The 27,037-nt window shown below is 41.0% G+C and overlaps 1 long non-coding RNA gene and 6 other non-coding genes across 7 annotated transcripts; all 7 read left to right on the top strand.

Annotated features, from left to right (window-relative positions):
• The first annotated feature begins 38 nt into the window (after positions 1–38).
• LOC125910206 (uncharacterized) lies at positions 39–22,589 on the top strand. The gene is made up of 5 exons (XR_007453889.1): positions 39–141; positions 7,302–7,417; positions 7,794–8,140; positions 21,348–21,411; positions 22,525–22,589. It is a non-coding gene; the product is annotated as an uncharacterized LOC125910206 (long non-coding RNA).
• LOC125910522 (small nucleolar RNA SNORD115) lies at positions 198–278 on the top strand. Its single transcript, XR_007454023.1, has one exon. It is a non-coding gene; the product is annotated as a small nucleolar RNA SNORD115 (small nucleolar RNA).
• LOC125910535 (small nucleolar RNA SNORD115) lies at positions 2,005–2,085 on the top strand. The gene has a single exon (XR_007454036.1). It is a non-coding gene; the product is annotated as a small nucleolar RNA SNORD115 (small nucleolar RNA).
• Positions 3,744–3,824, top strand: LOC125910526 (small nucleolar RNA SNORD115). Its single transcript, XR_007454027.1, has one exon. It is a non-coding gene; the product is annotated as a small nucleolar RNA SNORD115 (small nucleolar RNA).
• Positions 5,549–5,629, top strand: LOC125910534 (small nucleolar RNA SNORD115). The gene has a single exon (XR_007454035.1). It is a non-coding gene; the product is annotated as a small nucleolar RNA SNORD115 (small nucleolar RNA).
• Positions 7,475–7,554, top strand: LOC125910529 (small nucleolar RNA SNORD115). Its single transcript, XR_007454030.1, has one exon. It is a non-coding gene; the product is annotated as a small nucleolar RNA SNORD115 (small nucleolar RNA).
• On the top strand, positions 22,015–22,081 carry LOC125910644 (small nucleolar RNA SNORD109A). Its single transcript, XR_007454137.1, has one exon. It is a non-coding gene; the product is annotated as a small nucleolar RNA SNORD109A (small nucleolar RNA).
• Positions 22,590–27,037: the final 4,448 nt, after the last annotated feature.

Below are 27,037 nucleotides of genomic sequence, written 5' to 3'. Positions count from 1 at the left end.
GCTGAGCTGCCTCTCTCTCCGCAGATCCTGCACCCTGACCGAGCTCTCACCTGGCACACGAGGGGAGTTTGGCCCATCTTTGGGAACAGGCCTCGAGCCAGGGGCCCTCATGTCCACCCAGTGCATCACAAACCCTCTCTGGTAAGCATGTTGAGCTGGCAGATAAAGGTCAGAGGCAGGTGGGGACTGCCTTGGTTGGGTCAATGATGAGAACTCATATGGTCTCAAAGACAGATGATGACCTAACAATTATGCTCAATAGGATTATGCTGAGGCCCACTAGAAGGTACCCCACTTAGGTGGGATCCTGGGGACCCCTGTGGCCCTGGCATAGCGCTGGAGCCTGGGGCTCAAGGTGACTGATTCCTCGAGGCTCCCCAGTGGGGGTCTCCCTGGTCTGGACCTCTGCATTACTAAGATGTGCTCCCACCCTGGGGCATTGTGTGCCCATTATTAGTGTTTCCTGGGACTCATCCCTGGGAACCCAACTAAGCCCCTTCGGTGTCCTGGTGTCTTTCAGTGGGAAGTCATCTTGGTGACTAGGGTCTTGCCATTGAGCCCACCATGGGAAGAGAGTGGATGCCTGTGTGAGTACCCAGAGACCCAGTGCCCTTTTGCCAATTCGCGAGGCTGCCCTCAGGGCAATGCCAGCCATCTTGTGGGACTGGGGCTCCGTCATCGTCCCAGAGAGTGTGTCCCTGAATGTCTGCCCTGTGCAGTAGGCTGTCTGGAAAAAACAGGTCACCCATGACACCTGCAAGGGATGCCACGGTCCCCTGCAGGATCCTCTTACTTACGGCCCATGGGCCACGTTTTCCAGTGTGGGATGGCACTCTGGTGGATGGCAGAATCACTGAGGCATTAGAAGGCACTGCAAGGTGCTGCGGTGTTCATTGCTGATGGCCAGTGTGATCTGCATTGAAGTGGTTCGCCCAAATATCATGCAGTGGGCATTGGAGGAAGGGGCCCTGGCTGGGGCTACTTGGCTGGACACTAGACAGCTTTGGCATAACGGGTGGATGGTATTAGAAAAATGCCTGCAGCTTGGTCCGGACCCCGAGTGGCATGGGGCTCTTGGCCCCAGGGTCTTCACCTTGGCCCCATCTTCTGAATTTCTATCCTTGTGAGGCCCTTAGGACTTCCCCCACTCTGTTGGGGCTTTGCATGACAGTCGCACTTCAATGGGTGCCTCAAGACACGTCAATGTCAGGTTGTTGTCTTGTGCATTTAATTCCCAATTATGTTGACATTGCTTGGGAACCGTGGTAGCCCCTTTCCCTGCACTATCCCTAAGCTCAAATACCGGAAGAGATTAGGTGTCCCAATGGGATACATGGAGCAGCGCTGTTTGGGGACGGTGGTGGAGGGTTGTGGAATGCACGCCAAGCCCCTGAGCACCCAAGGAATCTATTTCTTGGGTCCCTGGGGTAGTGGCCATGGCCCTTTCCAGGACACTATGCCTGCCCATTCCTGGCAAAGCCCATGGCCAGTCTCTGCAATCCAATGCCCAGTATTATGCCTGCCAACAGCCCACCAAGTGGTGTCCCAATCACGCTAGGAGTAGACCTGTGTGGCTGGCCTTGTGCCTGATGTTGCAGACTCTATGCTCAGACTCCTGTGTGGCCCTGATTTCCCTGGTGTCCAGTGGAACCACAGAGGCTGAGGGCCTTGGCCCCACTCTGCACCCTTCCCTACTGCCATTCCATGGTTTTGTCTGGCATCATGGATGCAGTCCCAGACCCACGGATTCTGATCTTGTCTGATTGCCACAAGGTGAGGTCTGATGGGGAAGGAGCTTGTCATTCTTGAGCTGTCACTCTCTGCACAGATCCTGTGCCCAGACTGAAATCCCACCTGGCACATGGAGGGAAGTTTTTCCAGCATCTGGAATAGGCCTGGAACTAGGGGTCCAAATGACCAACCCACACTTCACAAACCCTCTTCACAAATCCTCATGTGGATTTGAAGGAGTGAAGACAGAGTCACGTGGGAACTGCCTTGGTTGGGCCAATGATTAGAACTCATATGGTCTCAAAGAGAGATGATGATCTAAGAATTACGCTCAGAAGGATTATGCTGAGGTCCAATGTAGTGCACTGACCTGAGGCGGTATTCTGGTGACCCCTGTGGCCCTGTCGAAGCCCTGGCAATTGGGGCTGGAGGCAACAGATCCCTCGAGGCTCCCCAGGGCAGCTCTCCCTGATCTATGGGCCTCTACTTGCCCAGTCAGCCTCCCGCCATGGTGCTTGTGTGCCCATTTCTAGTGCATCCTGGGACGCCTCCCTGGAAGCCTAACTAAGTTCCCTCAGTGTCCTAGGGTCTTTCAGTGGGACATTGTCATGTGGCCAGGGTCTCACCATTGCCCCAACCATGGGAGGAGAGTGGATGCCTGTGTGAGTAGCGAGAGGGCAAGTGCACTTGGGCCAATTGGGGAGCCTGGCCACAGGGCAACGCCAGCCATCTGTGGACTGGGGCTCCGTCATCGCCCCAAAAGGCTGGCATGTCCCTGATCATCTGCCCTGCGCAGTGGGCTGTCAGGAAAGGATAGGTCACCTGTGCTCTACAAGTGATTCCATGGTGCCCAGTGGGATCCTCTTTCTTGCTGGCTCATGGGCTGAATTATCCAGTGTGGGAGGGCACTCAGGGCGTTTTCAGAAACACTGAGGCCCTTGGAGGAGGTGTGGTGCTGCGCTCAGCATTGGAACCCCCCGCAACCTCCCGCAGGTTAGAGTTTCCATTCAAATTTCCCACAATGGGCATTGGAGGAAGAGGGCAGACCCAGAACTACTTAGCTGGATACTAGACAGCTTTGTAATAGCAGGTAGATGGTCCCTGAGGCGTGCCTGCAGCTTGGCTGTCACCCTTAGTGTCCTGCTTGGCTGCTGACTCACAATTCCTCTTGATGGGCCCACTCCTAGTAGACATGCAGCCTCATGGGGCCATGTAGTGTTCCCCAGACTGATTGGGGATTTGCCTGCCAATGGCCTTTTGGCCGGTGTCCCAGGACAGGACAGGGTTCTTGTCTTGTGCACCCTCCGGTGCTAAACCTAAGCACAAAGACAGAAAGGGATGAGTTGTCCCCATGGGAGACATGGGACAGCGCTGTTTGGGGATGGATGTGGATGCTGGTGGGATGCATGCCTAGCCCCTGAGCACCCCAGGAATCTTTGCAGAGGTCCACCAGTGCAGCATCCATGTCCTGTTCCAGGCCACCATGCCTGCCCATTCCTGGCAAAGCCCAAGGCCGTGCCTTGCCAGCCATGGCTGGGATTCTGCATGACACCAGATCAACAAGTGGTGTGCCAATCACATGGTGGGGGGACCTGTATGGCTGGCCTGCTGCCTGCTGTTGCAGCCTCTATGCTCAGCTCCTTCTAGGGGCCCTGTTTTCCCTGGTGTACATTGTACCTGGCACCGGGCTGGACACATCCTTCCAGCCATCCCTGGATTTTTGCTGGCATCCTGAATGCGGGAATGGCCCCACACATTCAGGGCTCAGTCCCATGGCCACAAGGCGAGGTCCGATAAGGAAGAGTGTTGTCATGCCTGAGCTGCCTCTCTCTGCACAGAGGCCATGCCCAGACTGAGATCCCACCTGTTGCATAGTGTATAGTTTGGCCCCGCTTCAGAAATAGGCCCCAAGCCAGGAGTCTAAATGGCCATCCTGCACTTCACCCAACATCTCTGGTAAGCATGTTGAGCCTGCGGGGCGAAGGCACAGGTGTGTGGGGACTGCCTGGGTTGGGTCAATGATGAGAACTCATATGGACTCAAAGAGAGATGGTGACCTAAAAATTATGCTAAATAGGATTACGCTGAGGCCAAATGGAGAGCAACGTCCTGAGGTGGGACCTGTGGACCCTTGTGGCCCTGGCATGGTGCTGGCACCTGGGCCTCGAGGCTTCTGATCCCTTGTGGCTTCCCATTGTGGCTATCACTGGTCTATCAGCCACCACGTGCCTAAAACTGCTCCCACTCTTGCACTTTGTGTGGCCATCCTTAGTGCATCCCGGGAGCCCACACTCAGAGGCCTGGCCTGAGTGTCCTTGTGTATTTCAGTGGGACATCATCTTTGTGATCAGGGTCTCCACATTGACCCCACCATGTGAGGTGAGTGGATGCCTATGCAAGCAGACAGGGGCCCCAGGGCACATGGGCCCTATGGGGCGGCTGGCTTCAGGGCAATGCCAGCCAGCCTGTGGGACTGGGGCCCCATCATCGCCTCAGAGGGCTGGCATGCCCTGAAAGTCTGCCCTGTGCAGTGGGCTGTTGGGAAATAGTAGGTCTCCTGTGGCTCCTGCAAGTGTTTCCATGGCCCCAGAGGGATCCTCTTTCTTGTCTGCCCATGGTCCACTTTCTGCAGTGTGGGAGGGAGCTCAGGTTGATATCAGAATCGCCGAGGCCCTTGGAGGCATGCAAGGTGCTGCAGTGGGCATTGGAGCCCCCCATGACCTCCTACGGGAAAGAGTTCCCACCCAAATTTCCCGAAATGGGCATTGGAGGAAGAAGCCAGGCCAGGGGCTACATGGCTGGATCCTGGACAGCTTTGGCATAGCGGGTAGTGACAGTCCCTGAGGACTTCTGGGAGCTTGGCTGGGACCCCAATTGGCACGTGGGACTCCTGTCTCCCAGATCTTCATTATGGGCCCACTCCTGGTGGACACATGTCCTTATGGGGCTCCTGGGTCTTCCTCATCTGGATGGAGCTTTGCCTGACAATTGCCCTTTGGTGGTGCCCTGAGGCAGGGCAAGCCGACATCCTTGTCTTGTGCATGCTCTTCTCAATGAGGTTTAAGTCACTTGGGAATCATGATAACCCCTCTCCCTGCACTAATCCTAAGTGCGTAGATCGGAAGGAACGAGTTGTCCCATGGGAGACATGAGGCAGTGATGTTTTGGGATGGAGGTGGACACTGGTGGGAGGTACACCAGGGCCCTGATAACCCCAGGAATCTTTGTGTGCATCCTCTGGGTGCAGCATCCATGGCCTGTTCTAGGCCGCCATGCCTGCCCATTTCGGGCAAAGCCCAGGGCCAGGCCCTGTCAGACATGGCCCAGGAATCTGCATGCCACTGGCTCACCGAGAGGTGTCAATCACGCGGTGGGTGGACCCGTGTAGCTGGCCTGCTGACTTCCAGTGCAGCCTCCATGCTCAGCTCCCTGTGGGGTTCCTGCTTTCCCTGGTGTCCAGTGGAACCACACAGGCTGAGGGCCTTAGTGCCACACGGGAGCATTCCTTCCTGCCATCGCTGGATTTTTGCTGGTGTCATTTATGGTGTCATGTCCTCGTGCATTCGGGGCTTGTGCCCATGTCCACAAGGTGAAGTCCATTGGGAATGTCATTCTCATGGTTGAGCTGCCTCTCTCTGCACAGAGCCCTTGCCCAGACCAAGATCCTGCTGGGCACATGGAGGGCTAATTTGACCCAGCTTGGGGAATAGGCCCTAAGCCATATGCCCAACTAGTCACCCTGCTCTTTGAAACCATCTCTGGTATGCATGTTGAGCTGGCAGGAGGAGGATGCAGGTGGGAGGGGACTGCCTTGGTTTTGTCAATGATGAGAACTCATATGGTCTCGAAGAGAGATGATGACCTAAATATCATGCACAATGGGATTATGCTGAGGCTCACTGGAGGCCACCATCCTGAGGATTCTGCCTCAGGATCCCACCCCTGTGGCCCTGGAAAGGTGCTGTCACATGGGGCTCCAGGCAACTGATCCCTTGAGGCTCCCCAGTGTGGCTCTCCCTGGTCTATGGGCCTTCACGTGACTAAGACGGGCTCCCACTCTGGGGCTTTGTGTGCCCATCCATATTGTGTCCCGGAATGCCTCACTTGGATCCTTGGATAAGCTCCCTAGGTGTCCTTGTGTCTTTCAGTGGGATGATTTCTTTGTGGCCAGGGTCTTGCCATTGCCCCCATCATGTGAAGTGTGTGGATTACAGTATGAGTAGATGGAATTCCCAGGGGATGTGGCAATTCCCTGATGGGGAGGCTTGCCTCAGGGCAACACCAGCCAGTGTGTGGTACCTGGGCCCCATCATTGACACAGAGGCCTGGCATGTCCCTGAATATCACACCTGTGCCATGTGCTTTCCTGACACCATATGTAATCTGTGTCTCCTGCAATGATTCCAAGTTCCCTGGAAAGCTCCTATTTCTCAAGGGCCTATGGTCTCCCTTCACTGGTTTAGCATGTTTTTCATCTTGATGTCAGAATTGCTAAGGTTTTGGGAGGGACTCGAGATCCTGCTGTGGGCTTTGGAGCCTATGGCAAACTCCTGAAGGAAAGGGCTCCCGCCCACATTTTCTAGAATGGGCACAAGGGGAGGGTGGCAGGAACAGGACTTTCAGCTGGATGGCTTTAGAGCACTCTGGGATAGTGGGGAGACCTTCCCTGAAGAGTGCTTGCTGCTCTCAGGGACCCCGAATGTAGGTATTCCCTCTTGGCTCCCAGGTCTTCCCAATGAGCCCTCTTATGTTGGATGCATTGCCTTATGGGTCCAGGCATCCTCCCATACCTGGAATGGGCTTTCCTGCCATCACCCCTTGGGATGGTGCTTCAACCCAGGGCATGCTTGTTTTTCTGTTACCAATGATGTTGACATGGCTTTAGAACTGTGCTGGATTCTCCCTTTTCTAGCCCAATATGCAAAAATAGGAAGGGACGAGGTGTCCCTACAGAGAATTCATAGCAGCACTCTTTGGGAATGGATGTGTATGCTGGTGGGATGCACACCAGTCCCATGAGCACCCCAGGAATCTTTCCGTAGGTCTCTGAACAGCTGCATTCAGAGCAGGGATTTACCTGCCAGGTGGCCGTTGTGTAGCTCCTCAGGTCTCCATATACACTTTCTGCCAAGGAGGCATTCGTTTCCACTGATCAATGAGCTTGGACACCCATGTCTTCAACAGCCCTGGGCCCATCCCTGGCTTCCATCTCTGCCCATTCTTCCTGAAGCCAAGGGCAGGGCCCTACCAGCGATGGCCCATGATTCTGCCTGCCACATTCTCTCCAAGTGTCTCACTCACTTGGTGACCTGTGTTGCAGGCCTGCCTCTTGGTGGCTCTTTTCCCATTCTCATCTCCCTGTGGGGGCCTAGGTTTCCTTTGTGTCAGGTGGACACATATGCACTGAGGACCTTGCATGCTACTTTGGAGCCTTCCTGCCATCCCTCAAGTCTTGCTTATGTCATAGGTGGAGTCATGGTGCTACAACTTCAAGGCTCATGCCCATTGCCCAGAAGGTCAGGAGCAATGGGGAAGGCTGTTGTCACAGCTGTGTTACACTCTGTCCACAGATCCCCTGCCCAAATGAAGATCCCACCTGGCCCACATAATCAATTGGCCCAGCTTCTGGAATATGCCCACACTAAGGTGCCACCCCAGCCATCTCACATTCAAGACACCCTCTTTGGTAAGCATGTTGTGCATGGGGTTGGGAAGCACAGGCGCATGGGGACTGCCTTGGTTAGGTCAATGATGAGAACTCATATGGTCTCAAAGAGAGATGATGACATAAAAATCTTGCTCAATAGGATTATGCTGAGGACCAATGGAGGGGACCATTGTGGGGTGGAATCCTGGGGACCTATTTAGCCATCTGGTTTCAGCCCTTGGGCTTGAATTTAATAAAACCTTGACAGTTTTATATGTGTCTCTCTTCTGTTTGTGGGTCTCCATGTGCCCTGGAAGGCTCTTGTCCTTGAGCTTTTTGTTTCCTTCCCAAATTCCCCTCCTGACGCCTCATGCGAATCTGTTGTTTAGCTCCTTGGTGTCCTTGTGTCTTTCAGTGGGACGTCATCTTGGCCATGGTTTCACCATTTCCCCCACCATGCCAGGTGAAAGATGCCACTGCTTGTAGTGGAGGCCCTAGAGGACATGGTGTGGATTTTGAGGCCTGTATGATGGCAATGCTGGCCTGTGTGTTGAACTGGGGCCTGTTATGGCCACAGAGGTCCGTCCTTTCTGTGAACATCAGCCCTGTGCAATTGGCTGTCAGTAAAGCAACAGATCATCTTGGCATCTGGAAAGTATGTAAATGACAATGGATGGCCCTCTTTCTCGCTGGTCCATGGAACAGTTTTACTGGTGTGAGAGAATACCCAACTGGAGGCTCAAACCACTGCAGTATTTGGAGGTATGCAAGGTGCTTGGGTCTTCTATTTGGCTTATTTTTGTGGTTTTTACTTGGATATCTCTAAACTGGGGTTGATAAGGAAGCTAGCTTTAGGGAAGCACATATCTTTAATGTCATTGTTTAAAGGAGAATGTGGAAGCATGGTTCGAGTGTGGGACTTTTTACCTGGATGATTTTAGACAACATTCTGAAGACATAAGTGTAGTTCTTTAGGAGTGCTTATCATTTCCTCTGGAACACAGATGCTGTGTTTTGGGAGCACACAATGCTTGTCTTCATTTGAAACACTTTTAGATATATCAAATAATTCTATTTACCCAAAAAATCTTTCAGAGTAAAACTTTCAGAGTAAATCTTTCAGATTTATCTCCACACTAGAGGTTGTGAAGAAGCCAGTTTGAGAAAGGTAGAATATATGGAGTCAACATTGATGGAAAAACATTGACAATTGCTGTCAAGGGGAAGGAGCCCTGGTTATGGAGAAATTCAAGAGAGAATGATGCACATATGGGAACACATATACAAACACATCACTGAAGCCATTGGTTGAAAAAATGAGAGCAGCTGATTTTGTGCAGTTTTGTAACAAGTGGGGCTTGAAGACTGGAGTTTTAACCTTTGCAAGCTTGCATTGTGACTCTGCCCTATTTCTAGAGAGAAGGCTTTCAAATAATCCCAGGGTATTCATCAGAATCTCAGGATCTCCTGGGGCACACAATAAGATAATTTGCTTTCTTGGAGCATTGCCATGAGAGGCAAGGTTCTAGAGAGGGCTCTCCAGGGACAAAGGATCCAGGGGACACATTTATCTTTCCCACCCTTAGGCGTAAGTGCAGAGCTACCTACCAAGGGCAGCTTGGCTCCAACATTGGCTGCCTGGTGTGCTTGCTCCAAGTCCTACACCCCTGTGCCCTTATGAGACTATACTTCTTGGTAATATTTCCTCTGTTTCAGTGCAGTGATTCCCTCCCCCAGAAGACCATCACAGGTCCCTGCCCACACCTTGTGTCTAAATCCTGGAGTTTTAAAAGTCAGCAGGCATGGCTGGGATTGAATATGGAGAGCACTGTGCTGCTTCTGGAGAGAAGGCAGACAAACAACCCATAGTCAGATAACGTGAAAACAGTGACTGAAAAAATACCTGAGACACACAGGTTGGAGATTATTTACTCTTCTTAGAATGACTCCCTGAGAACTGCAAGAATGGAGACCCTTTTCCAGGTACATGGGAGCTGGCTGGTGCCATTTCCCTTCCCTGCCCCTTAGCATAAACATAGTACCACCTTCTGTAAATAACACAGCACCCCATGTGGTATGCCAGTACTGCACTTATAGGTAAAATTTGCCTCAGTCCCAGCATGGTGGGTCTCTTACTCAGAAGACCAGCATAAACCTCTGTCCACATTATGTTTACTGACTAGACAGTTCTGTGTGTTCTGTTCTAGTGGAGGTAGCATCAGGTCTTATTTAACGTGCAAAACAGAGCACACCTAGGGAAAACTCACCACACTCTGTTCATGGTCCAAACACTGCCCACTCCAGCCAAGGAGAGCCTCTGCAGCTGACTGGTCTGAAGGATAGAGATGTCAAATGACAGCAGCAGAATGCATGCAGCACACATCAGAGACTCTCCCTGAAGTGCCAGGCCCTGGACAGTATGTGACCTCTTATTCATAAAGCCATTATATTAATGAGCAGGACTTAATAGGATTTCCTAACACAGAGAAGAAGACAGAGACTTAGGCAAAATGCCAAGACAGAGGAATTCATCCCATAAGATAGAACAAGAGAAGGCGACAGCCAGAGATGTAATCAAAACAGATATAAGAAATATGTCTGATGGTGAATTTAAAGCAACAACTATGGGGATACTCACTGGTCTTGAGAAAAGCATATGAGACATCAGGGAGACCCTTACTACGGATATAAAGAATTAAAAACCAAAAATGAAAAATGTGATAACTGACATTCAAAACTGACTAAATATAATGACCACAAGGATGGAAGAAGCAGAGGAATGGATAAGTGATAAAGAAGACAATATAATGAAAAATAATAAAGCTGAAAAAAAGAGAGAAAGAATGATTATGGAACACAAGAGTAGACTTAGTCAACTCAGTCACTCCATCAAACACAATAACATTTGTGTTATAGGAGTCTCAGAAGAAAAAGAAAGATAAAGAGGGCATAAAATTTATTTGAGAAAATAATAGCTGGAAACGTTCCTAATCTGAGGAACAAAAGAAAATCCAAATCCACGAGGCTCAGAGAACTCTTATTAAAATCAACAAAAGCAGGCCAACCTTAAGAAATATTATAATTAAATTTTCAAATTATAGTGATAAAGAAAAGTCTTAAAAGTGGCAAGACTTAAGAAGTTCCTGGATGAGGAGTTAAGATGGTGGAATAGTAAGGAAACCCTGGGATTTTCTCATCTGTTGAACAAAACTAGATCAACATCAAACCATTTTGAATACCTTGGGAATTGATCTGAAGATTAACAGAGCAATATGCAAAATTTGTGGGAGAGAACACAGCAGGTATATGGTGCAGAGAGGTGAATTGGAGGAGAGAAGAGCTGTGGTGGCACAGAGGGAAAAGAGTCATTTTCGTGGAGAGAAGAAAGACAGAGCGGGAGGGAGAACAGCACATCATATTTGTGCATGAATGCATTCCCCCTGAAAGCAGTTAGAGAGAAAACACACACAGGGGAATGCACAAGAAAAATGTTCCCCCAAAAAATTGAAGGGGGAAAAAGGAAAAGGTTTCAATACCACCAGGTCTTTATAAATAGCAAAGCAGATACTGAAGTTTCAGAGGTCAGCTCCTGGTAGTGCTCTGGTAAGGAATCAGGGAGGACCCCTGAAGCAGACAGCATGGTCTGAATAGCCCCTGGTCACATGGGGAGAAGTGGTTCCCCTGATTGGAGTGAATCTGGTAGAGGTGATACGACCTCTCTGTAAGAGCCCTGGTGGTGGTTGTGTGTTGAAATTTACCATAAACTCTGAGCCACTGCCACTACACAGTGGTGTGACTTTCTTAGGACAAGCCAGCCCTGGCCACAGCATGGTGAGACCCTTCCCCAGAAGATCACTGCTGGTCCAAACCATGGGGGGGGGGGTAGTATGAAGCATGGAGCTTTGAAACACAGCTACACCTAAGATAAAACTCTGGATAGAGGCACCACCTTGTAGGCAGACAGCTCAGACACAGACAGGAGGTAGGTGGGGAGCTGATGGAAGTGAGAGACCCAGGAGGGGTGACTGTCAACGTGCAAACTTTCCACTCTCGAGACTAGAGTCCATTTTCACCAGTAGTCCACCAACGCTGATTGACCTTAGGGAGCTAACCAGAGCCACCAAGTGGAGAATGAGTCATTACACTAAACCCTGCCTGCCTTTGCCCTCCAGGCACATCTCCACTAGAATCAGAGTAGCAGACCCCTCACCCAAAGACCAGCACAAATCCCTTCCACGAACTTCTACTAAACATAGACTGCTGCAAAGTTTCAGCTCTAGGGGAAGCTGGATCTAGCTTCATTTCAGTTTTTTTGTTGTTGTTCATGTGTTCATTTTATTGTTGCTTCTATTTCTATTTTTTCTTGTTGTTTATTTTTCTTTTGTTTCTTGGATACAGAAAAGAGCAAATTTTACTTTATTTATTTATTATTTTATTTTTTAATTTTTTTAATTTTTAATTTTTCTCTCTTCCTCTTTTCTTTTTTTTCTATTAAGTGTCTTTTAACAAGCAGACTAAAACACACCTAAGATCTATCTTACTTTATTTGATTTAAACACTTTTTATTTCATTCTATTATTATTATTTATTTTCTTCCTCCAAACTGACAAGATGGAAGGATTCACCTCCAAAGAAAGAACAGGAAGATATGATGGCCAGGGATTTAGTCAATGCAGATATAAGTAAGATGTCTGAACTAGAATTTAAAATAATAGTTATATTGGGGCACCAGGGTGGCTCAGCCAGTTGAGTGTCTGACTTCGGCTCAGGTCATGAACTTGCCGATCATGGGTTCAAACCCCATATTGGGCTCTGTGCTAACAGCTCAGAGCCTGTAGCCTGCTCCATATCCTGTGTTTCTTTCTCTCTCTTTTGCTCCCCACTTGCACTCTCTCTCTCTCGTAAAAATAAATAAGGATTAAAATAATAATAAAATGAAATAAAATGATTATAAGGATATTAGCTGGGCTTGAAAAAAGCATAGAAGACACCAGAGAATCCCTTTCTGCAGAGATAAAAGAAATAAAATCTAGTCAGGCCAAAATTAAAAATGCTATAACCGAGATGAAAACCTAAATGAAGGCTGTAAAAAATGAGACTGGATGAGGGAGAGAAGCAAATTAGTGGTACAGAAGATAAAATTACAGAAAATAATGAAGCTGAAAACAAGAAGGAAACAAACATCAGAGATCATGAGGGCATACTTAGGGAACTCAGTGATCTATCACAAAGTAATAACATTCATATTATAGGGATCCCAGAAGATGAAGACAGAAAAAAGGGGCAGAAGGTTTATGTGAGCAAATTGTAGCTGAAAACTTCCTTAATCTGTGGGAAGGACACAACATCAAAATCCAAGAAACAGAGAACCCACATTAAATTCAACAAAAGATGGCCATTGCCAACATATATCATAGTCAAATTCACAAAATACACAAATAAGGAAAGGATCTTGAAAGCAGCAAGGGAAAAGAGTCCTTAACCTACAAGGGAAGATACATCAAATTCATAGCAGATCAGTCCACAGAAACTTGGAAGACCATAAGACAAGATATAATAAATGTGCTGAATGGGAAAGTTACACAAGCAAGAATACTCTATCTAGAAAGTTTGTCATTCAAAATAGGAGATATAGTTTCCCATACAAACAAAAATTAAAGTGGTTTGTGACCACTACACCATCTGTAACAAGAAATTTTAAGGAGAACTCTTTGAGTGGAAGAAAAAAAGTCTAAAATCAACAAAGACTAGAAAAGAACAGAGATATCACCAGAAATGCCAACTGTACATGTAACAGAATGGCACTAAATTCATATCTTTCAATAATCAGTCTGAAAGTAACAGGACTGAAGAAGATTATATATATATGAAATATATATATATATTTATATAATATAAATAAAATATAAATATAGATATATTATATAAATATAAATAAATATATATTATATATATATATATATATATATGAAAAGACGGGAGTCCAAAACTTTTGGGATGAAGCAAAGGCATTCCTAAGAGGGAAGTATATTGCAATTCAGGCCTACTTCAAGAGGAAAGAAAGGTCCCAAACACACAACCTAACCTTACATTTACAGTATCTAGAAAAGGAAGAGAAATAAAGCCTAAAGCCAGCAGAAGAAGTGAAATAATAAAGATTCAAGTAGAAATAACTGATATAGAAGCAGAAAAACCAGTAGAAAAGATCAACAAAACTAAGAACTGGTTCTTTGAAAGAATTTAAAAAATTGATAACCCTCTAGCCAGACTTATCAAAAATAAAAGAGAAAGGATCCAAAAATCATGAATGAAAGAGGACAGATCACAAACAACACCACAGAAATACAATTATAAGAAAATATGATGAAAAATTATATGCCAACAAACTGAGAAATCTGGAGGAAATGGATGTTACTAGAAAATCACAAACTACATAAACACCCACACACTTCCAAAACTCAAACAGGAAGAAATAGAAAGCTTGAACAGACCCATAACCAGCAAAGAAATTGAATCAGTTATCAAAAATCTCCCAACAAATAAGAGTTCAGGACCAGATAGCTTCCCTGGGGAATTCTACCAGAAATTTAAAGCAGAGATAATATCTATCCTTCTCAAGCTGTTCCAATAAATAGAAAGGGAAGGAAAACGTCCTGACTCATTCTATGAAGCCAGCATTACTTTGATTCCTACACCAGACAGAGACTCAGTAAAAAAAGAGAACTACAGGCCAATATCCCTGATGAATATGGATGCAAAAATTCTCAATACGATAGTAGAAAATCGAATTCAACAGCATATAAAAAGAATTATTCACCATGATCAAGTAGGATTCATTCCTGGGCTGCAGGCCTGGTTCAACATTCACAAATCAATCAATGTGATACATCACATTAATACAAGAAAAGAAAAGAACCATATAATCCTGTCAATCGATGCAGAAAAAAGCATTTGACAAATTTCAGCGTCCTTTCTTGATAAAAACCCTCGAGAAAGTCAGGATAGAAGGAACATACTTAAACATCATAAAAGCCATTTTTGAAAGCCCACAGCTAATATCATCCTCAATGGGGAAAAACTGAGAGCTTTCTCCCTGAGATCAGGAACATGACAAGGATGTCCACTCTCACCGCTGTTGTTTAACATAGTATTGGAAATTCTAGCATCAGCAATCAGACAACAAAAGAAATCAAAGGCATCAAAATTGGCAAAGATGAAGTCAAGCTTTCACTTTTTGCAGATGACATGATATTATACATGGAAAACCCAACAGACTCCACCAAAAGTCTGCTAGAACTGATACATGAATTCAGCAAAGTTGCAGGATACAAAATCAATGTACAGAAATCAGTTGCATTCTTATACACTAATAACGAAGCAACAGAAAGACAAATAAAGAAACTGATCCCATTCACAATTGCACCAAGAAGCATAAAATACCTAGCAATAAACGTAACCAAACATGTACAAGATCTGTATGTTGAAAACTATAGAAAGCTTATGAAGCAAATTGAAGAAGATACAAAGAAATGGAAAAACATTCCATGCTCATGGATTGGAAGAATAAATATTGTTAAAATGTCAATACTACCCAAAGCTATCTACACATTCAATACAATCCCAATCAAAATTGCACCAGCATTCTTCTTGAAGCTAGAACAAGCAATCCTAAAATTTGTATGGAACCACAAAAGGCCCTGAATAGCCAAAATGATTTCAAAGAAGACCAAAGCAGGAGGCATCACAACCCCAGACTTTAGCCTCTACTACAAAGCTATAATCATCAAGACAGAATGGTATTGGCACAAAAACAGACACATAGACCAATGGAATAGAATATAAACCCCAGAACTAGACCCACAAAAGTATGGCAAACTCATCTTTGACAAAGCAGGAAAGAATATCCAATGGAAAAAAGACAGTCTCTTTAACAAATGGTGCTGGGAGAACTGGACAGCAACATGCAGAAGGATGAAACTAGACCACTTTCTTACACCATTCACAAAAACAAACTCAAAATCAATGAAGGACCTGAATGTGAGACAGGAAACCATCAAAACCCTAGAGGAGAAAGCAGGGAAAAATCTCTCTGACCTCAGCCACAGCAATTTCTTACTTGAAACATCCCCAAAGGCAAGGTAATTAAAAGCAAAAATGAAATATTGGGACTTTATGAAGATAAAAAGCTTCTGCACTGCAAAGTAAACAACCAACAAAACTAAAAGGCAATCAATGGAATGGGAAAAGATATTTGCAAATCTGACAAAGGGCTAGTATCCAAAATCTATAAAGAGCTCACCAAACTCCACACCCAGAAACCAAAGAATCCAGTGAAGAAATGGGCAGAAAACATGAATAGACACTTCTCTAAAGAAGACATCCCGATGGCCAACAGGCACATGCAAAGATGCTCAACGTCGTTCCTCATCAGGGAAATACAAATCAAAACCACACTCAGATATCATCACCTCACGCCAGTCAGAGTAGCTAAAATGAACAAAACAGGAGACTATAGATGCTGGAGAGGATGTGGAGAATCGGGAACCCTCTTGCACTGTTGGTGGGAATGCAACTGGTGCAGCCACTCTGGAAAACAGTGTGGAGGTTCCTCAAAAAATTAAAAAGAGACCTACCCTATGACCCAGCAGTAGCACTGCTAGGAATTTACCCAAGGGATACAGGAGTACTGATGCATAGGGGCACTTGTACCCCAATGTTTATAGCAGCACTCTCAACAATAGCTAAATTATGGAAAGAGCCTAAATGTCCATCAACTGACTAATGGATAAAGAAATTGTGGTTTATATACACAATGGAATACTATGTGGCAATGAGAAAGAATGAAATATGGCCTTTTGTAGCAACGTGGATGGAACTGGAGAGTGTTATGCTGAATGAAATAAGTCATACAGAGAATTACAGATTCCATATGTTTTCAGTCCTATGTAGATCCTAAGAAACTTAACAGAAGACCATGGGGGAGGGGAAGGAAAAAACATGGTTAGAGATGGAGGGAGCCAAAACATAAGAGACTCCTAAAAACTGAGAACGAACTGAGGGATGATGGGGGGTGGGAGGGGAGGGTGGGTGATGGGTATTGAGGAGGGCACCTTTTGGGATGAGCACTGGGTGTTGTATGGAAATCAATTTCACAATAAATTTTATATTAAAAAAAAGAAACTCAGAAACTACAAAAATGAAACAGGAAGAAATAGAAAATTTGAACAGACTCATAACCTGCAAAGAAATTGAATCAATAATAAAAAATTTCCCAACAACCAAGCATCCTGGGGCAGATGGATTCTCAAGGGAATTATACTAGACATTTAAAAAAGAGTTAATACCTATTCTTCTCAAACCGTTCCAAAAAATGGAAATAGAAAGAAAACCTCCAAACTCATTCTATGAAGCCATATTACCTTGATTCCAAAACCAAAGACGCCACTAAATATGAGACTTGCAGGCCAATATCCCTGATGACCCTGGATGCAAAAATTCTCAAGAAGATACTAGCAAATGTAATTCAACAGTACATTAAAAATATTATTCACCATTATCAAGTGGGATTTATTCCTGGGCTGCGTGACAGGTTCAATATTCACAAATCTGTCAACGTGATACATCACATTAATAAAAGAAGAGATAACAAGTATTTGATCCTGTCAATAAATGAAGAAAAAGCATTTGACAAAATACAGCATCCATTCTTGATAAAAACCCTCCACAAAATAAGGATAGATGTAACATATCTCAACATCATAAAAGCCATCTATGAAAGACCCACAGCTAATATGATCCTCAATGGGGAAAAAAACAGTCTTTCTCCTATGGTCAGAAACAAGACGAGGATGTCCACTCTTACTGTCACAGATCAGGAATCCTAAGTTCTTTCTTATCTGACAAGAGAGAAAATGCAGAAATAAAAATGAGAGAGTCTAATGTCTGGGAGGAGACAAGAGCCCCAGACAGGGATTTCGTCCCCATATTTACCGAGCTTTCAAGATCTTACATACATGGTGAATGTACAGAAGAAAACAATCAGGTAGTAGTCATTAACTCATGTGTATAAGAAGCAAAGGGTCTGGGGCGCAAGTGGCCTTTGAAGTTGTGATCAAAGCATAATACTACACTGGTGCCAGATGGAAAGTAGTTTCCTGTAGGTGATACAACTAATTAGCTGTTTTCTTTAAATTTTAAGATTGATGGAGCATGCAGCTTTAAGTATATCAAGTTATTCATTTTGCTATCTAACCTTGGGTGCTTTCACCCTGCAGCACTTTCTGCTCTATGCCTTGTTCTATTTAATGACAAAACTTGGGCGCTTTTGCCCTGTGGCAGCTTTTCATCCTAAGCCTTTTTAACCCATTTATGTAAGTGTAAGGAATTCTTGAACCTATTTCCCACGTCTTACCATTAGTATTTAACATAGTCCTGGAAGTCTCAGCCTCAGCAATCAGACAAGAAGAAATAAAAATCATCCAAATCAGCAAGAAAAAGTCAAACTTTCACTATTTGCAGGCGATATGATAAACTATGTAGAAAACCTGAAAGACCCCACTAAAAAATGGGTAGAAATAATACATGAATTCAGCAAAGTCACAGGATATAAAATCAATGTACAGGGGTGCCTGGGTGGCTCAGTCAGTTGAGCATCTGACTTTGCTCAGGTCATGACCTCACAACTTGTGAGTTCGAGCCTCGCATCAGGCTCTGTGCTGACAGCTCAGAGCCTGGAGCCTGCTTCAGATTCTGTGTCTCCCTCTCTCTCTCTCTCTGCCCCTCCCCCACTCACTCTCTCTCTCTCTCTCAAAAAAAATAAACATTAAAAAAATTAAAATCAATGTACAGAAATCTGTTGAATTTCTATACACCAATAATGAAGCAGCAGAAAAAGAAAACAAGGAATCGATCCCATTTACAATCACACCAAGAACACTAAGATACCTAAGAATAAACTTAACTAAAGAGGTAAAATACCTGTACTCTGAAAACAAAAGAACACTTATGAAAGAAATTGAAGATGACACAAAGAAATGGGAAAACATTCCATGCTTATGGATTAGACAAACATTTTTAAAATGTCTATACTACTCAAAGCACGGTATACATTTAATTCAATTCCAATAAAAATACCACTGGTATTTTTTTCAGAGATAGAAAAAAACAATCCTAAAGTTTGTATGGAACCACAAAAGACCCTCAATAGCAAAAGCAATCCTGAAAAATAAAAATGAAACTGGAGGCATCACGATTCCAGTTTTCAATCTGTACTACAAAGCTGTAGTCATCTAGACAGTATATTACTGGCACAAAAATAGACACATAGTTCAATGCAAAAGAATAAAAAACTGATAAATGGACCCACAAGTATATGATCAACTAATCTTATCACAGGAAAGAATATCATAGGGAAAGAATAGTCTCTTCAACAAATGGTGCTGGGAAAACTGGATGGCAACATGCAGAAGAATGAAACTGGACCACTTTCTTTCACCATACAAAAAATAAATTCAAAATGGATGAGAGGCCTAAATGTGAGACAGGAAACCATAAAAATCCCAGAAGAGAACATAGGCAGAAACCTTTTGACCTTGGCTGCAGCAACCTCTTACTAGACATGTCGTTGCCATGGGAAAGGGAAACAAAGGCAATCATGAAATATCATCAAGATAAAAAGCCTCTGCACAGTGAAAGAAACAATCAACAAATTAAAAGGCAGTCTACCCAATGAGAGAAAATATTCACAAATGACAAAACTGATTAAGGGTTAGTATCAAAAATCTATATCAAATTCAACAACCAAAAAACAAGTAACCCAGTTAAGAATTGAGTAGAAGACATGAATAGATACTTTTCCAAAGAAGACATCCAGATGGCCAACAGACACATGAAAAGATGCTCAACATCACTCATCATCAGGGAAATACAAATCAAAACCACAATGAGATAGCACCTTACACGTAAGAATAGCTAAAATTAACAACACAAGAAACAACAGATGTTGGTGAAGATATGGAGAAAGCACAACCTTCTTGCACTGTGGTTGGAATGCAAACTGGTGTAGCTATTCTAGAGAACAAAAACTAAAAATAGAACTGTACAATCCAGCAATTGCATTATTAGATATTCACTGAAAGTGAAAACTAAAAATACTAAAAATAACTCAAAAAACTAAAAATAGAACTGTACAATCCAGCAATTGCACTATTAGATATTCACTGAAAGGATACAAATTATAGATTCAAAGGGGTACATGCAGCCCAATATTAATAACAGTGGAATTAATAATTTTGCATACAGTGGAATATTACTAAGCCATCAAAAAGAATGTAATCTTGCCTTTTGCAGTGATGTGGATTGAGCTAGAACGTATTATGCTGAGCATAAGTCAGTCAGTGGAAGATAAATACCGTATGATTTCACTCATATGTGGAATTTAAGAAATGAAATAGATGAATCTATGAGAAATATGGGAATGGCAGAGAAGGAAACAAACCACAGAAGACTAATGATAGAGAACAAACTGAGGGTTGATGGAGGGAGGTGGGTGGGTGATGGGCTAGATGGGTAGTGGATACTGAGGAAGCCACGTGTTGTGATGAGCAGTGGGTGTTGGATGTAAGTTATGAATCATTGAATTCTATTCCTGAAACCACTATTGTGCTGTATGTTAACTAAAAATTTAAAAATATATATCGTACATGTGTTAATCAGATATATTTATTATATCTATTTCTTATTTTCAGTTATTTGCTATTAATATTTGATGCTCTTGCAAATAATAGTGCATTAAACCTAATTCAGATGTTGGAAAATCAGCAATATCAGGAAAATGACAAAAATATCCTTCTTGTAGGATATTTTCTGTGACTTCTGAAAGGAAATGTATATTCTACATTAGTAAGGAGAACTGGATTTTGTGTTTAAAAATCCAGATGTTTGGAAGCACTTCCAGATTAATGAGGGCAAGTCATGGAATACATTTGGCTTGTGTGTGTTGTGTACTAAAATAAAGTTGCTCCTAGTGAAATAAAACAGAATGGTGTGGGGACAATGATACTATGCTTTCAATATGAACATGTATCTTCTCTGGCCAGGGACTATAGACCTATCAAATGAAAGTAGTATCACATTGTATACTGTTTTCAGGTCTTAACGTAACTTAATATTTTAAGTGATATAATCCAACTTCACAGATAACTTTTGATTGTGGTTCTATCTTATTGAATAAATATATCAGAATTGAAAACTCACCCACTGCAATATCACTTTATGTATCACTCTAAAGAGAAGGATTCTGGGAATCTTCTGGAATTGCCATTAAAACCAGATATACTAAAGTCAAGTTAAACGTCTACCTGTGCTGTTTTTCACTGTAAGGCAAATGCAAGTGTTAACTTGTTAAAAACATTAATGTGGTGTGAGGAAATTTTATTGGTTGGTACTTGTCTTGTCTGGATCATTAATAAGCATAAGTACTTGGGGTTGCTGAGGTCCAGCTGAGTGGTCTTCTAATAAGACAAGTAACACTTTTAGTATTGTTCAATTGATGAGGTCATCAATAATCTTCAGAATACCCCTTATAATACCCTCTCATAATACTCCTAAATAATCTCATAATACTCCTACTATGTGCTTTTAGTTTTTCACATCACAGGGCATTTTTAACATCACAATGTATTTTTAGTCTTTATTGGGTGGAATACAGCTTTAGAATTTCCCATTTTAGAGAAACTGCTGTGTACATATTTGAACAGCTCATTGAAGAGAATTATTGGCCATTTGGAAAGTAAATAACTCTGGAAGGAAATAAGTGAATAAATGATATGACGAAGTAACAAAGGACCAAGCAACTATGATGTTTGTGGCAAGGGGTGTCTGTATGATTAAAACAGAACAAATGTTATGTCTTATTTTTAATTAATTTAATGCATTGTCTCATCTTTTATTTTTTGGTAATGTTTTTCAGGTCAAAAGCTAGAACAGGTTACTATTTTTTTTTCAAGTGAACAAGTTACTTTCAAGAAAGAAAGGTTAGTTGCTATCCTGGTACTTTTGAAATTCTTATGTGTTTTTGACCAGTGATATCAGTATTTCAAAATCTGTGAGTTCTTTCAAAAGTTCAAGGAAAAATATTTTAATGATAGATATTTTTCCCAATGAATATACCTACATGGATCAAGGAATCCTCATTATTGTTTCTTCACTTTTTAATATGCCTTTTTAAAATAACTTGAATAACTTTGGGGAATCATTTCCATATTTCTTTTTTTCACAATTTTGTATTGAATAAAAATAATCTTGTAGTGAAATTCAACTGTGCTAAATACTGATTTTTTATATTTATCTGAAATATTCATAATATAGATGCTTCTACTTATATTTATACTATAATCATATTATTTTTGGTACCTCATTTGCTCCTTAAAATTTTAACTGATTAAAGTGTTTTATATATCTCCAATATATCTTATCTAATTTATTAGAACAAAGGTAGCATTTTAATGCTATATATATGAATCATATTATTAAGATACTAAATAAAATGTCTACTACATGTTTACTGTTCTTTAATCAAACCTACACAAAATCAGCCTGGTTATGGAAATGATTATTTGTTGGGAGGGTGCCTGCCTAGATCAATGATGAGCACAATTGTCTGAGGATCCTGAGGGATTGATTCCGGATGTCAATCTGAGGTCCAGATGAATTGCCCTTTACTAGAACAAAAAAGACTTTCAAGACCTGGCTCTCTTTGGTGACCTCTCAGTGCCAACACAATACCACTGTTAGCATGATTTATATTTTTCTAAGAAAAGAGCATTTGTGTCCTATTTTATAAGGCACTATGCACATTTAGATATGATCAGTAATCCAAGACTTGCTCCATTTTCTCACTTTGAACACACAGTTGTAGAGAGATACTTGTATATAGAAAATATGTTCTTAAGTAACAAATGAGAGAATAAAAATGAATGAATAAGGAGAGAAGCAATAGTGGTGTGTACTGAAATTCCCATTTGGACTAAAAGAAGAAAAAATGTATGCCTATATTAAATAATGACAATGGAACCAATTTTAGTTTTTTGTTAATTTTGCTGTTGAATATTTTTTGATACCTTGTTTTTGCTTTTCTTTCTGTCAAGTTTTGCTGAGATAGGATTGGAATCAGGTTTTCCACTTCAAGGAATAGAGGTGAGTAACAACAAAGATCCTTTGAAGTTCATATGTCATATTCTGTGTGCCAGGTCCTGAGGTCTCTGTGTTCATCTTTTAAGAAGCTTATTTATGGATATTTTTATAATGTGTCATTTTCCTCATTGAGACTCTTATCAGGGTTATCTACATTATTGTATCGTTATAATTCGTTTTTTCATTGTAATTATTTTCTACTTTGATGGAAACATGTAGAATTTAAGAGAATTTTTTTGGCAGTTTCAGATTAGATAAAAAATTGTTAGTGAAATCCAAATATTATCAGATTTTCTGTATTTGTTTAATTATTGAAATTTCAGAAGAGAGACTCCATGATTCACAAAGCTTTTGTGGTCACACTGCATTACATTTCTGCTTCTACCTTAATTTTTGAGGATTGACTTGAATTGTTTCTCAGTTTTACAACATGAGAAGCCATATGTGAAATTTTGTTAGATTTCTTTAAGACCGTAAAATTTTTATATGATAAAATTCTCAATAATTATTTTGAAACACAAAATGGTTCAATTTGCAATACTATTCTGTACTTAAAAAGATATGATGTTAAAAGCATCAAATGGAGAGATATGGAAATATCATATCATTATGATTTCTTACTAAAACTTGAAATATGCATCCTTAAGAAAAATGGTTTCTATATTTCCTGGCATGCCTTGTTGAGGATTTTGTGTTACTTGGGACCTAGTGGTTAATGCTTTAAGAATAGGCAATTTTTTCTTAACAAAGTTCTGTCACTACTCCTATCAAGTACTACTTATTTTTGTATTAATTTATTATGGATTTTTTATTTATATTTATTCTCTAGAACAATAGGAGGTAATTCTAAAGGACTCAGTCATAGATCAAAGAGGGAATTATCTCTGCCAGGTATTGAAATGACTCTAGAACCTCAATCATTAACAAACCTTTGAGCAAGCATACAGATATCAGGACCAATAGGACATGTTTTTATTTAAAAAGCGTATTCTCGCAAGCCCCTACTTGTCTATTTGTTACCATTAGTAGATTCACAGGTTCATGGAACTGGTGCTACTATCTCAATCCAAACAGTATAATAGCATATTGATGCATAATATCTATGCAGTAAATTGTCCATATTAGTATGCTATAATAGTACAGAACTCAGACATACAAGAAAAATACAACACAATAGAATCTTCCCTATGACCAGATCCAGCCTCATAGCCCCAAATGCAATTCTTCTAAAAATGTATTTCACTTTTTTATTTTTTTGTTATTTTTTTGTTTATAAAATATGATTATATAATTTTTCTCTCTTTGTGACTGCATCATTTGCTCAAGATTCTTACTAGTTAGATGAACATTTTATTTGAAACATCAAATTCATTACAGTAAATTTTTTAGTAATATCTTCTTATTTTGTATTTCTTACAGATATTCATATCTGTGTTATCATTCTTGATTAATCTTGCTAGGAGGATTTCAATCATATTAATTATTTCAAATTATTTTTTTTTGCTATTTTTTCCTTTTATAAGCATGCTTTTTATTTTGCTTATTTCTGCTCTCAACCTCTTTATTTTTTCCTTATACTCTTCTGGATTATTATTTATCTTTATCTAGATTCTTGTAAAATAGAATTGATTGATTTTTTAGCCTTCCCCAATTCTAATATATTTTTTTCACTCTAAATTTCCCTGTAAGCACTTTCCAGTTTCATGAGCACAAGTTTAGCATTTACATCCTCACTATTACTCATATAAATATATTTTCTAGTTTCTATGTTGATTTATTTTTGAATTATGGATTATTTATAAAGGCATTGGTTAATTTCCAAGAAGTTAGGCTTTTTCTTTTGACTTTTATTACTCATTCCTAACCTAATTTCATATGATAAAAAACATACTTTGATGTTATTACTTTAGAATAATTTTTTATCTCTGTCATGGCCCCGGGTATGGCATAATTTAATAAATATTACAGTTATAATTACACTAGCATGTAATTATATAATTGTGGATGCAGTGTTCTCTACATGCCAGGTAGTTCTATTTTGAAATTATCTTATATATATCTCTTGAATATTTACTAATCTATGATCTGAAAATGAGTTACTCATGGAAAGTCATATGGGAGATAGTCATGGAAATAAGATAACTGGGTGGTTTCTGCAATGTTTGGAATATTTGTGATTTTTCTGTCTTGATTAATTGGTTTGGATGGTGCAAATTTTTATCTGTACAATTTTCATATATGCACTTTTCTACACATATATTATATTTTAATAGAAAGTTTAAAATATCTCAGGGGCACCTGGGTGGCTCAAGTAGGTTAAGCGTCCAACTCTTGATTTTTGGCTCAGAGCATTATCTCACGGTTTGTGGGATCAAGTCCTGCATTAGGCTCTGTGCTAACAGTGCAGAAAATACTTGGTATTCTCTTCCTCTCTCTCTCTCTCTCTCCCTGCCCCTTCCTGCTCTCTCTCTCTCTCAAAATGAATAAACATTTAAAAATGACATTTTTAAATTTTTTAAACTTCATTTAAAAATGAAAATAAAATGAAACAAAATAAAATTAAATATCTCATCAAATTAACCCAAATATTAGCTAACACATTTCTTAGGAATATTGTCTAATATTTATAAATGTGTTACTTGGTACCTAAAGATTGATGTCTTCAGGATAGGTTGAGTGTTCTCTTTTAAACACATATATTTTCATCTATTTTTCCTCTTCGCTTCCCCCATGGTCTTCTAAACAGAGAGGGTGGGAGGCAAACCACAAGAGACTATTAAATACAAAAAACAAACTAAAGGTGGATGGAGGGGTGGGAGAGAGGGAAATTGGGTGATGGGCATTGAGGAGGGCACTTGTTGGGATGAGCACTGGGTGTTGTATGTAAGCCAATTTGACAATAAATTATATTTATAAAAAGCCACATACATTTTCAGTTAATTGTAACATTACACTGACAGTCATACCAAGATAGACTTTCATTACTAATCACTTAAATATAATTATTAATTGCAAAGCAAAATTAGTATTCTAAGATTTAGATGTTCTGAAAAAGCCATTGAATAAATTACAGCTTTAATAAAATTTTTATTTATAATAACCTACATTCTGATAATATATGCAAGGATGACAATGGAGGACAAAATTTATTACACTGATAAAAAAGTGTTCCCATAAAAAATAATCAGGATAGCTTCCTGATTATAGTAGGAATTTTTAAGATTCTGGCATTCTATTTGTTTCTTTCCAGATAAATTTGAGCAGATTTATGTTTGTTGTATGGATTTTTCTTTTCATGTGTTTGTCTTTAGTGCTGGCAATTCATAATTGAGAGTGAAAGAATAAGAAAATAAATATAAAGGTATAGTTATGGTACCTGAATTAGGTGGTAAATTAATCACACAGGATATAGAGAATTTTAATCTAGCATGATGTTTACTTAGCTTTATAGAAGTCTGTAATATGCAGAATGGACTAATGTCATCTCATTGAGAGATCTAATAGTTACTCATGCACAGTTTTATTTTGCACTAACCACCCTATAAATATTTTATGACTTAATTCATATAGAAGCCTAGGGGTGTGTGTGTGTGTGTGTGTGTGCCTGATACAGAGAAACAAAAATATCTAGCTGTCAGTGCACTTTGTATATATACAGATAGAGTAATGTTGAGTCATATTTACATATCAAACATGCCTTATTCAACTCTGGAGTGAGGCTACAGGTAATGCATTCCAAGTGGGGTTAGCAGGTTAAAGTCTCTTTGCACATAACATTTCATAATTATTTTCTGTCAGTATTTTCTAAATAGACTGTGAAAATAAATCCAAGGTCTTTTCTCCAGGCCAGCCTAAGTATGTGGTGAACTCATTACTTACTGTCTTATTTATAAAAAATTGTAATCACATTGAGAGATTATAACAAAGTTGGCATTATGGAATAGATACTGAAGTGTTAGTAATCATGCTGTTGGTTTGGCTTAAGATGACTTAAGAAAAAATTGGAAAAACACATAGAGAAAGTGTTGATATGACTCCTTTATCTAGAGAGTTTAGCTGTGCGTGTGTGTGTGTGTGTGTGTGTGTAATAGAAATAATGTCGCTAAATAGAAAAATTTTAGGTTTTAGTATTAACAGAGACAAAAAAATTAAAGAAGGAACTGTAAGTGCAGATCAGGTAAAAATATGAAGTTATATCTAGGGATTAAATCAGTAGATGAGAACTTAGTAGTAATATTATTGTTCTAATGTGGGAAAATGTTGCTTAGGATAGAGAAGGGAGACAAAGTTTCTGAAATCAAGTTTATATAAAGTGTTGTTTTGGTGTGGATTAATTCTTGCTTGAATAACCTAAGTGGTAAATTTTGAAAATCAATTTTTGCAACCTTATTTACTCTGTTATAATGTGTGTGTGTGTGTGTGTGTGTGTGTGTGTGTGTGTTTGTGTGTGAACATTGCCATATCCCT

This window comes from Panthera uncia (genome assembly GCF_023721935.1).
Source record: "Panthera uncia isolate 11264 chromosome B3 unlocalized genomic scaffold, Puncia_PCG_1.0 HiC_scaffold_1, whole genome shotgun sequence".
Classification (NCBI taxonomy): domain Eukaryota; kingdom Metazoa; phylum Chordata; class Mammalia; order Carnivora; family Felidae; genus Panthera; species Panthera uncia.
This window is presented reverse-complemented; position numbering and strand designations above follow the sequence as displayed.